General features: G+C 35.1%; 1 protein-coding gene and 1 non-coding gene across 14 annotated transcripts in view; both read left to right on the top strand.

Moving 5' to 3' along the window:
• Positions 1-13200, top strand: part of ERC1 (ELKS/RAB6-interacting/CAST family member 1) — a 515043-nt gene that overhangs the window by 208279 nt on the left and 293564 nt on the right. The gene's annotated exons all lie outside the window — the stretch shown is intronic.
• LOC131484126 (U6 spliceosomal RNA) lies at positions 10471-10577 on the top strand. Its single transcript, XR_009248037.1, has one exon. It is a non-coding gene; the product is annotated as a U6 spliceosomal RNA (small nuclear RNA).

A 13200-nucleotide genomic window follows, 5' to 3' on the forward strand; every position in this document is an offset into this window, starting at 1 on the left:
TGGTAAAATGGCTTCAGTGATATACTGGTTGCCAAGTTTAGTAACTTTGTTTGTCTTGGGTCTCTTGACCTTTCTGGGGTGTTAGATATTATCGATTACCTCTTTTCTTTCTAGGAACCCTTCTTTTGTAGTTTATGTGATACTGTTTTCTGCTAGCTCAGGTACCACCTCATTGACATTTTTCAGTCTGTTTTGCTTTTCTTCTTTTACATGTTTCTTAACTCTTGGGATTTCTCATATTCTTTTTAAAAATTTCATTTTCATTTACATTAGTGGTTACCTGCCTTATTACTTACTACCAAAGACTCAGTTTTATTTATTTTGTTTTGTTCAGGTTTTTATGGAACTTTTATTTCAAACCATATTTATTACAGAACAAATCTTACATTGTTTGCAATAAAAATAGCAAGCACAAATACTGCATTTAAAAAGTGATTTTCCCATTTTCTACTGTAAACATTTTCTCCACACATTATAGTAAAGCAGTATGGGTACCACTTAAGTAATTTTGAGGGTGGTACAGTCTGAACACAATTCAGCTTTAGTAATGAAATACCATGAAGGATTTTGCCTTGTGTTTGGAGAACTTTCATCTCTAACTTAAGCATCAGGTGGACATATTTTTACAGGAAAGTTTTATCGCTTTTGTCTTTTGTGTGACAGGTTTTGACCTAAATATCTCTAAACAAAGCCCTACAAAAAGCCCCAGAAGAATTTGTGTGTGAAAGTCATTATTGTATACATAATTCTGTGAGTTACAGGTTATGTTAATTATAATGTTGTTAGCTGGTTCATTTTAGTAGTTGTTATTCTAGCAGTAAATGCCATTAAGCTATACTTATTTCTCAATAATTTTATTTTCCAAGATATACAAAATAAAACAGGTTTTGTTTTTCCAGTGGCAAAGATAATTTTGGTTGTAGTATGTAAAAAAAGGTTTTCTTTGTTCCAGGTTGGAATTTAGTGCAGTACTTTTTTCTATACAGAAGCATTTCACCATTTTAATTATGGTTTTGCCAAGTCCAGTTGAACAGATCATTAAGAGAATATTGATGGCTTGAGATTGGATTGGATATTTGGATAACTTCATTATGGGACCATGGGCAGGATACTTAACCCTTAAGTGTTTGTTTTAACCACCTGTTTTGTGTTAATAGTGACACTTAACTGTAGTGTTTGCTTTTTAGTGTCCTCCTCTAAGCTTTCTTGGTTTGTATAGATTTATTTGTTTTCTCTTTCTTGTCCTTTACTGCCTTTCCTCTGTCCCTGCTTCCATTTAGTACAGAGAGATTTCATTTAGTGTGATAATGAGTGAAGATTCACATTCTCTGTTCTTAAACATATATACATGTCTTTAGTTACTATTCAATGACATATCCCCAGAGAAACAATACAAAGAAATGATTCCATGAATAGATGAAAATATATGATTTCATTCATAATTCATTGTTACTTTTGATTTAGCACCTTTGGCTAAAGGCAAGACATTCAGTAGGTGAGGCTTATAAATATCCTCTCATTTACTTACTTCCTGGTTTACACAAATTGAGCTCAATATTATTATTACCCCTATTTTATTTGACAGTGCCTGTTGCAGATTTATCTTTAAAACAGATGTTTGGAATCTGTGGGATATTTTGTATCAACAGCATTTAGACCAGAGTGCCTCTATTGTTCTGTAATAAAAGCTAAATACTTTATGCCTTGCTCAGATGCATTCCTGTTTTTATATAGTCTCTTTCATCTAATTTGATGAAAGAGTTCTACATTGATTTCCAAAGTCTAAGTCAACTAGCCAGTTTTCTGATTGCACATCTTAGAATTTTTTTCATTGTTGTCTGACAGTAGGCACTAAAACCTCATGTCATTCACAAAAAGAGAACTATAGTTTGAAGCCTTCATTTTTTTTCTTTTTTCTTTTTTTAGCTAAAGTCTTCAGAACTTTATAGGCCTAAGAGCATTTCTGACCTTGTGGGATCTATTTACAAGGAGTTTGATTTATAGACACGAGTATAATCTAGGAGAATGATCTGTTGTTAATTGCCTTTTTTACTTGTCATTTGGTTGGCGTTCTTTTTTTTAAATTTATTTTTGAGAGAGAGAGTGTGAGCAGAGAAGGGGCAGAGAGAGAGGGACACAGAATCTAAAGCAGGCTCCAGGCTCAGAGCTATTTGATGTGGGGCTCAAACTTGTGAACTGTGAGATCATGGCCTGAACCGAAGTCAGAGGCTTAACTGACTGAGCCACCCAGGCGCCCCTTGTTGGCTTTCTTAAACAGCCTTAGGGGCGCCTGGGTGGCGCAGTCGGTTAAGCGTCCGACTTCAGCCAGGTCACGATCTCGCGGTCCGTGAGTTCGAGCCCCGCGTCAGGCTCTGGGCTGATGGCTCAGAGCCTGGAGCCTGTTTCCGATTCTGTGTCTCCCTCTCTCTCTGCCCCTCCCCCGTTCATGCTATGTCTCTCTCTGTCCCAAAAATAAAAAAAAAAAACAAAAAAAAAAAACAGCCTTATTGTTGAAGAGTGTATTTCCTTATTTTCTTTCCTTTCAAGCAATAATATTGCCTAGTGTTTTTGTAATGGGTCACGCAAGCACAGTGTAGCCACAGCTTGCATAACTACCTTCTCCTGAAATATAGTGTTCTTATTTTGAATGATTCATTGGTAGGAAAAAAAAATGTGTGAACACATACTTGTACTGATCTACCTAACTGTTCTACTGAAAAGTATTGAGTTTTGTGCTATCATGCATTGAGAAGTGGCAAATGTAGCTTTTCATGGTGGCAATTATAGACAATTATCTGGCATTCTGTAGCTAAACATGATAAATTCAGTAGAGAAGGGAAGAAAGATTAAATTTACAGTTAGTTAAAATTTGAATTTGTATATGATTGCCAGATTTAGCAAATATACATATGGGATATCAGTTAAATTAATATTTCAGATAAGCAATGGATACTTTTTTAGTATTAATATCATACAAATACTGGGACATACTTATACTAAAACACTTCTCCCTTCCCTCAAAATAAATAAATAATAAAGCCTTATAAAAGTCTTTTGAATAAGGTGTGACAAAAGAGATAATGTGATGATAAACATTAAGGTGGTTGGTATACGGTGAGAAACTTACAAAGGTGGTTATTATAGTATTTTATCTAACATAATGCTAGACTTACATTGAAACGTAGAGTATTCAGTCTCACACACACCCTTCCCACCACCTGCAGAGTAAAAAGCATATTCTGTGATTCTGTGCAAGTTGATGATGGGGAATTTAGGTATTTAAATTTATGTGATAAAATACAATAGAGAAGGAATGCTTTATCTTGTTTTGTATTAAAGGACAGTTTTTCTAAAAAAAAAAAAATAATAAGGTAGATATGTGTTTGTGTGCATGCATATGTGTGTGAGAAGTAATGTTTCTCGCTGCTTGCTGTGCCAAATCCTATGCTGTGCATTTTCCATACGTTATCTTATTTATTCCACATAACGACTCTATGAGAGATCCCATATCACAAGTTAAAAGTTTAAAAAATAACAAAAACCAAACATGAAGCTTAAAGAGGTTAATGATCACATAGGTGATGAATAGTAAATCAGATATTTAATTCAGAGCTCTCCAACTCTTAAAAGCTTTGTTTTTAACCTCTTCATTACAGTATTCCTATCAGGGGCTCTCACATCCCTGGGGACTTTGAACATGTTTTGAGATTTACGAGTTTATCATGCTGATGGGTTATTATTTTGTATTTTCATTTCAGTGACAATGTAAAACACAATTTATGTACATATTTTGGATCATCTGGGTGAAATCCTATAACTAAATGGCATATTTATCCATAAGCATTTGCTTTGTGGTTATGATATCATTGTTATCAAGTATTAACTGCTGTAATTGCGATGGGCCAATGAAAAAAGGAGGTGGTAGGCTTAATAATGGTCCTTTAATTTCTTTTTTTTTTTTTTTTTTTTTTTTATTTATTTTTGGGACAGAGAGAGAGACAGAGCATGAACGGGGGAGGGGCAGAGAGAGAGGGAGACACAGAATCGGAAACAGGCTCCAGGCTCCGAGCCATCAGCCCAGAGCCTGACGCGGGGCTCGAACTCACGGACCGCGAGATCGTGACCTGGCTGAAGTCGGACGCTCAACCGACTGCGCCACCCAGGCGCCCCTGGTCCTTTAATTTCAAGCAAAGTTCAGATGATATTATGATGTGCTGTGGGAAGCAAACTTGTTTTTACCAATTTGACAAAGAAAAGTTTTGGGACAGTTTAATTTTTTTATGTTTCAAAAGCACTTGGACCATAGTAGTAAATACCTTAAGTGCACTGTGATCAGTGATTTACCTGTATATTAAATCAATATTGGCAATTTGAATTTCACTGTATATTTTAGTGTTTCTTTAATTTGTAGCTCTAGAATATTTGTATATTTCAAATATTATAATTTGTGAACAGAGAATCTAGAAAATCTTTTCCTTTACACTCCTTACGCTTTCCTTTACACTTTACATCCTTTACACAATGTACCATACTATAGTTCAGGTACAGACCCTTTAGTCATGGGGATGAAGCACTTCTGCTCAGGGGGTGCTGGAATGCTTTGCCAGCATGCTGCCATTTTAATATCATTTTGAAGGATGAGTACTTGTATGCTAGGCAGAGATAGTGTAAAGACATTAGGACAACTGAAGAGACCAAAGCAAAAGAAAAACACCCCAAAACAAAAAACCTGCGGCAGGAGGGAATGATAGAAATAAAGATTCTTGAGGGCCTTTGGTGCTAATTAAGGAAGCTTGAATTTTATTATGAGGTCAGTATGTCTCTAACAAAAACAAAAAGCAGGCAAATGTAAACTAAACTTTTATAATTCACTTACGGCATGCTGAGTTTTTATAAATTATGTTTGTGTGTAGTCATATCTCTATTGGTTAAAGACCTCTTGGAAGTGGAGTTTAAATATTTTTGTGATGAAAATACAATGTAAAATTTCAGATTCATAGATTACAGTTTTGATTTTTTTTTTTTTTGCCTCCCTTTCTTCCATTAGGCCAGTACTATATTTATTATTTTTTTTTAGGTTTATTTTTGAGACAGAGAGAAAGTTGGGAAGGGGAAGAGAGAGAGGAAGATAGAAAATCCCAAGAGGGTGCTGCACTGTCAGCACAGAGCCATATGCAGGCTCAAACTCATGAGTTGTGAGATCATGACCTGAGCTGAAACCAAGAGTGCCCCCAGGCACCCCTAGGCCAATGCTTTATTAATGAAATCAGAAACTAAACTTTATTCTTTTCTCTCATTTCAGTGGAATGCTTTAGTGATTAATAATCTTCTCCCCAGTTGATTTAATGATTTTCATTGTATTTTACCCAAAATTTATGAAGAAAACCACTTATGGAGTTTGCTGATTATTCGCATTTATATGCACCTGAGAGAAACTGTTACCATTATCTACCTTTTAATTTATTATCTGCTTTTTATTAATGCTTTGTTTCCCAAGGTAGCCTCCAGCTATTACCTCTCCATGTGCATGTTATAGAGAAATGTCCAAGTTAAATTAGTTTTTAAACTGCTCCCTGTGAAACCACCAGGTGAAAAAGTACAAACAGCATACTCTTTCTGCACACATAGCTTAGTATACTGTTTTGTGGTGTGATTAAACTGTAGCATTCACAGTGCTCATTACTGACAGAGGCTTCGGGTACTGAAAGTAAATGCATTCATTAGTATCTACAAAGCACTTTTCAGACAGAAAGAGGGAAACAAGATAGCAGGAAATAAAAAGCTATATTGTCTGTTTCATTGTTCTGTTCATGGTAGAATATTACTTTTCCTAGGTCATGGGGTCAGCATTCTCCTAGGTCTGACTTCCACCAAGAATGGTTGAATCTCTGGATGATTCTGTGAGGCCTGAGGCATATAAACAGAAAATATATGAAAGGGAGAAGAAAATTAAATAAAGTAGGAGTATTGGGGAAGAATAAAATTGAAAAGGGAGAAAAAAATAGAAGAGAGACATGAGGATATGTATATATCTCTTAGTACCAAAATTTTGCTCAAAAGTGTATAAAGTTGTATGTCCTGTTTTAGATGATAGACATTAAGATAATGCATAAAATAAATGGATGCTCTCCATAAAAATCCTTGTGCTTTCCTCTGTCATTATCAATAAGTCAAGGAGAAATCCAGAGTGAGCAACACAGAGCAGCTTTCTTTAAAGAATAAAAACAATTGACAGTATATTTATTCTGTCACAGATCCAAAAAGTCAAGTCAGTTTTTTAAGACAGGAATTTTTTTTGTTTCTCTGTTTCTCTAGCACATATTCAGATTTCTTGGCACACTTCAGTCATAGCACTGTGACATATCCTTGGTCTGCTTTTTTTTAGACTGTATAAATTGATTTTAAATATACCGACAGTCATGGATTCTTATCTTTATACAGTTTGGGAAACAGTCATCAACCGTTGTAGTAAAACAATTCCACAAATTATACTAAGAAATGTGAGAATGGGTTCTCTGTTTTTCTTTTCTCCTCTATTTTGGTTCCATTCTTAAGCAGTGTCTTTTCTTACATTTGGGGGATTGTATACCTGTTCTGGCCAGCATAAAGCTTCCCTCTTTTCTTTCCTGTGACTTTAAGTATGTGGAGTTGATTGTTTTCTTTTGGAATTCTACACCTTGGCTTAATATGCTGCAAAGTACAGTGCAGCTCTGATCACCACTTCTATACTCTACAGCGTCTGCACTGAGATACTGCATATTTCTTGGAAAAAAAAGTCACACAACTGTCCTGACAGGTCTCACTGCAGATTTATGGCCACATATTTCAAATGTGCTCCCAATTATACAGGCAGTTCTAATACAAATGGCTGTTAAATTTGATTTTACATTTTCAGAGATGATTATATCCTGCTCGCTCTTCTTTTGTCAAATCCACAAAATCCCCGTCTTCACCTCATAGCTGCTGATTTCACTTCATATTACATTGAGAAAATAGGAATCAGATGCTACCTACTGCATCTTCCCACCCTTAGATCTCCTGGCTTACATGCATCTGTACAGGTGTGTTTTGTGTGTTTTCTTTACAGTGGTTCACTGTTCTAAGTTCAACTCTGCCACTTTTTCTCATAATCTTATCCTTACCCAGTTCAAGGATGGTGCTTTCTCAATTATCCTTCTGTCTGCTTTATTTTTAAAACTTTACTTTTTCCTAGTTTATTATCATAAGCATGATTTAACATTTCCACCCTCCATCTTTGAAAGTCCTTTCCTTGACATGATAGTCCTTTCTAGCTGGCACACCATTTTTCTCTGTTCCTTCTTAACAAATCTTGTTTAAAAAATTGACTGTGTATAATTGCTGTCTGCATTTCTTCACCTTTCTTCAAGTTTACCAAGTCAGACTTCTCTTTTATCTATTTTTTAGTCTATTTTTATCACTTCCCTGAAACTGTTTTTGCCAGGGTTTACGGTGGTATATTTCAGGTGCCAGGTCCAAAAGTTACTGTCACCATCTTGCCTTTCCTTTCAGCATCATTATACACACTCCCTTCCTTGAAAGGTATTTTCTTTTGGCATTTCTGATAGCAGATTCTACTTATTTTCTCTGTCCTTCACTTGTCATGCCTACTCTGTTGTCATTTCTGGCTCTGCCGTATTCCCCTAAAGCTTGAAGGGCTCCATTCTCAGCCCTATTGTCGTTTTTACATATACTTTCTCAGAAGATGTCTTCAAGCCTGTGGCTTTCAGTATTACTTATGTATTTATAGCTCCCATCTATCGTGTATGTGGGACATGTCTATCATGTATATACGTATGTCTACACGTACACAAAGGAGCTCCAGAGTAATATACTAATTATTTCCATGATGTCTTTAATTAGATATCAAACTTAACTTTACCCAGAGCAGATCTCTTCATTTTTTCCATTCTTTTCAAAATTTCTTCCTCCAGTATTCCCCAGTTCAGTAAATGGTATCACCATTCACTCATTGCTCAGAAATAAATCAACTAATTCCTGATTTTTCTCTCCTGCCACTCCCTATATTAAATCTATCAGGAAGTCCTATCGTACATCACAAATATATCTGAAATTCAGCTATTTGTCTCCATGCCCTCCTATGAAGTATTATTTCTTATTCATACTATCAGAGTAGCTTTCTAACTGGTACCCTTGCTTCTACATTTTGCTCTACTAGTCTCTTCTCCATGGCAGCTAGACTGAACTCTTAAAGCATACAGTAAATGCTGTCACTCCTTAAGACCTTGCTCTGCCCTCTATATTCAGAATAAAACCCAAACTCCTTACCATGGTTTATAAGGCTTTGCATCATCTGACTTCTTGCTCCTTTTGTGACCTCACCACTTACTACTTACCCTTTGTAATACACCACCATACCGACTTTTAAAAGAAATCTGCCAAGCTTTTGCTGTCCTCACAGTATTTGTACTTATGTTCTTTCTCCCTCTTTCCCTAGGCCTTTACATGGCTTGCTTTTCACATCCTCCATCGCAGTTCCTCAGTGATGTCTACCCTGACCATTGTAGCTAAATAAACTATTATCATATTCAGCATCTCTATTATTTTGCTCCATTTGATTTTTCCCATAGGACATGCCACTGTGCTGTGTGATGCAGATTCTTTGTTAGTTGAAATTGTTTTGCCTCTTTCAACAATAAATTCCCTGAGGGCAGTGAGGTTGTATTCTGTTCCTTAAAAGAGAAGCAGCCCTTATTCGCAACAACGTGGATGGAGCTAGAGTGTATTATACTAAGCAAAATAAGTCTATCAGAGAAAGACAAATGCCATATGATTTCACTCGTGGTATTTAAGAAACAAAACAGATGAACACAGAGGAAGGGGAAAAAAGAAAGGGAAGAAAATCAAGAGAGACTTTTAACTACAGAGAACAAACAGGGTTGATGGAGGGGAGGTAGGTGGGGGATAGGCTAAATGGATGATGGGTATCAAGGAGGGCACTTGTGATAAGCACTGTGTTATATGTAAGTCATGAATCACTCAGTTCTATTCCTGAAACCAATATTACACTGTATGTTAACTAATTGGAACTTAAATAAAAATTTGAAGGAAGAAAAAAAGCTATGTACCCGTTGTTGGCATTCAGTATATATTTGCCAAATAGCTAAGTGGAGGCTAACGCTTTCTTAGAAAATTTCACGGTTGGGTTTAGAATGCATGCTAGTTTTAAATTATTGACAAGTATGTAACTTTCTCATTTGATAGAAATTTGAATTTTTATTGGGTTATTTTTATTAGTACTTTATGATACCAAGGAATTGCTTCCTAAAGCAAAGGCATTTCAGTAACCTACAAAGCTCTGAAGCAAGGATTAGCAAACTACAGGCCTCCTGTACCCTTTATATAGCCTGCAAGCTAAGAATGGTTTTCATGTATTTAAAATAGTTAAAAAAACAGAGAAGAATGTGTGACTCAGATTGTATATGGATTACAAAGTATAAATACTTACTATCTGGACCTTTACCATAAAAAAGTTAGCTAAGTAATGAATCATCGAATTCTACTCCTGAAACCAATATTACACTCTGTTACTAAACAGAATTTAAGTAAAAAATTGAAAAGAAAAAAATGAATTATTCTTTTGTAGATCAAAAATTAAACACCAGTTTATGGATGTGGGGGAAGGTGGACAGTGAAAACCACATCCTGTGACTTTTTGTTCTGAAATAAATAGAAATGAAAAGATTAAAAAAATTTTTGCTTGCCTTTGCTGGAGGGTTTGGCCCTTCATTGCTTGTGTGACCTCATCTGCCAGTATGCTGTGTCTCTCCATCTACTTTGATCACACTGGCCAGGCACCTTCTTCTATCCGGATCTATGATTTGCTGTTTTCTCTGTGTGGAGCACTCTCTCTTCAATATGCGCATAGCTGTGCCTACTTCCTCATTTCCTTTACATCTTTACTTAAATATTACCTTAGCAATGTGGCTTTTCCTGAGCACTTCATTTAAAATTGCAGTCTCACTGCTCATTCCCACTCTCCTCTTTTCCTCTTTTATTTTTTCCATTGGATTTATCACCATTTGACATACAGTGTATTTTACTTATATTCTCTATCTTCCCATTGACTGTAAACTCAGTGAGGGCTGAGATTTTTGTCATTTTTTTTCACTGCCATATTCCCAAGATAATACTTAGCACATAGAAGCTTTCATGAAATATTCATTGAGTTAATGGTAATAGATGAGAGTTATTATGAGAACCAACCTTAAAAAAAGAGTTTTCTGTCAAAACACTTGAATTCAGTTAACTTTGAGTAACTGCTATGAAATAGGCCTTGCCTCAGATCTGTGGAGATTTATAATACAAGGTCCTTGCCCACAAGGAGATCAGTGTGGTAGTGAGAACAAACATGGAAATAAATGAAATTAAATGTAAGATGGGACTAGATATGTTCTTCTCTTGAAGTGCTTGAAGAGCACTGTTGAATTGGTGCTCGCTTTGGCAGCACATAAACTAAACTTAGAACAATACAGAGAAGATTAGCATGGCCCCTGCACAAGGATGCCAGGCAAATTTGAGAAGTGTTCCAGATTTTAAAAAGACAAAAACAAAAACTGTTGAATTGATAACTAAAGCATTTTTTGGTAGAATTTAGGAGTGTTTATATAAAACTCCAAATTGTTAGTGATTTTATATTCTATAATGAAATATTTTCTTTTTTTTGGTATGGCTTATTATCATTAGATTGCTAGGGATACAGTACCATGAAAATAAAAATCCTTATTTAAAGCAGCTCTTAAATAACCCAAAACATTGTAATTAGACATAAAATATGTAAAAAATATTATTTTTAGTTTCTTATATACTTTTGGGGATGATATAATATGAAATTGCTATTTTTAAGCCAAGTGTAGGTATTCAGGTAGTGTTAAGAAATTTCACGTCTTAGTTTTTATGTTAAGTGTCAATGGAGGGTGTTCCTGGGAAGGTTGAAGGAGAGGGAGTGTCTGTGTGTGCATGCACATGCAATATCTATATATTCTCTCTATATGTAAACATTTATGCATAATAAAGATGTTTAATATGTAATACTTGAACAATATTTTGCTTGAAATTAATGTATTTTTAAGCTTTTTTTCTAGCTTAAACTGCTTTTCTCTAATGAAAGCACAAATAGCTGAGTCAGATTTGATTTTTAGTATTTCCTTAAACCTGACAATAGTAGCATTCTATTTTTTTCCTAAATGTGCTTGGGAGATTTTTATGGTAGGGTGACCTACTACACTAGCATTATGTATCTGTCATTTTGACAAAGCAAAAAGCCACTAGGAGTGTAGTTTCTGAAAAAAGTATGATGGTGTCTTAATAGAATGTAAGTTTTGAAGGAGAACAAGAACTAGTCCTTTCCTAATAAACTTTCTTAGGTACTTAAAGATAAGGAAGATGTTCATTTTTCAGTGCTTACATTGTTTTGTAATGTTAAACTGTATTTTCCCTCAGAGCCGTGTTTTGGGTAAATTTGTCAATAGAGGGGATATAGTTTCCTTTTTATGCGTGTGTTTAACAAATATTTAATGAGTATCTACACACAAGGAGGAACTATGGTATGAGTTGTGAGTTATGAAAATATATCAGACATGGACCATGACCTCTAGGAAGGCATTTTCTCCCCTTCCTTCCTTCCATCCTTCCATCCTTCCATCCTTCTATCCTTCCATCCTTCCATCCTTCCATCCTTCCATCCTTCCATCCTTCCATCCTTCCATCCTTCCATCCTTCCATCCTTCCATCCTTCCTTAGGTGTTTTTATTTTTAAGTAATCTCTGTACCCAATGTGGGTCTCGAACTTACAGCCCCAAGATCAAGAGTCGTGTGCTCTACTGACTGAGCCAGCCAGGTGCCCCTAGGAAGGCATTTTCATAGGTATAATGAGATATACATGTGGATTACACTAATATGAGGAACAAACTAACATGTCCTAAGATATATTTAGTTAAAATGAGTATGGGAGCTGAGGAGAGCCAATAGTAGTTATGACCTAAGAGGTTTACCTAAGTTTGAGTTTGGATTTTAAGAGACAGAGGCTGAGGGAATAGTAACAAAGTAAATAGGGGCAGATTTAGTAGATCTAGTGTGAGCCTGAGAATTCTGTATTTTTAACAAGCTCCCAAGTGATGCTGATGATGTATGTTCATGGATCATACTTTGAATAGCAAGGTGGTAGAACACATCTTATAAAACTTCTTGTGATAGAGATCAGTAGAGATAAATCTGTCTTCTTTTCCATTTTTGCATTTCTCTCTTCTTACACATTAATTTATTCATATCTGTGTGAGAATGGAGAGAGTTAAATTCATTCATTATTCATTCATTCATTATTTCATTATTTATTATAATAGTTGGGAACTCCTCAATTGAGAATCACATTTTAAAGGATTAATTCATTTCTGCATCTCCTTTCTCCTTTTCTTGCTTGAAGGATATTAAAGGATATAAGTTCACTTTGAATTTAACCCCAGTTAATTAATTCAGGCTTAATAGCAGTCTAAGAGAGTTAAAAAAAAAAAAAAATCTATACTAAGCCATTTAAATCCTTTTCTTTCTGTTTAAGGTATGGGTTTACTAACATATTTGGGTTTTCTTGTCTACCCAGATTTAAATCAAATTACATATTGATCTATTTATAAGAGAAAGTAATTTCATGTTTCACAGATTCTATTACATATCAGAATATTTATTCCCAAACAATTCCTCAAGTTACATCTTTCCTTTTACTTATCACGTATGTTGTGATAATACTGCTGTTTGTGTTCTTTGCCCAAGAAACAGTGTTGAAAAGGATATTAGACAAGAAAGTTGGGTGTATTCATCCACTCTAGTTAATTTGTGAATTCAGAACTTTCCATATATTTGTGTTGCATGTGCACATAAACATTATACAAGAAGGTGGGGTAGGAGAGACAATGGGAGAGATATTGATTTAATACTCTTAAAATTTTCTATACTTTTCTTGGTTGCCTGACTTATTAGATAAAATCATTTTATTTTCCTATTTAATTATCCTTTAGTCTATAGAGTGAAAATGTAGAGCTAAAGCCAGAAAACTAAGTTAAAGAAAAGAAATTGAAAACATGAAAAGAAAATGGAGTTGGAAGTGGAAAATTAAAGACCAAAAAAAATAAGGGAAACTTAAATGTGCCATACTGGACTACTTTCTGT

Source organism: Neofelis nebulosa, chromosome 8 (assembly GCF_028018385.1).
Source record: "Neofelis nebulosa isolate mNeoNeb1 chromosome 8, mNeoNeb1.pri, whole genome shotgun sequence".
NCBI classification, from domain to species: domain Eukaryota; kingdom Metazoa; phylum Chordata; class Mammalia; order Carnivora; family Felidae; genus Neofelis; species Neofelis nebulosa.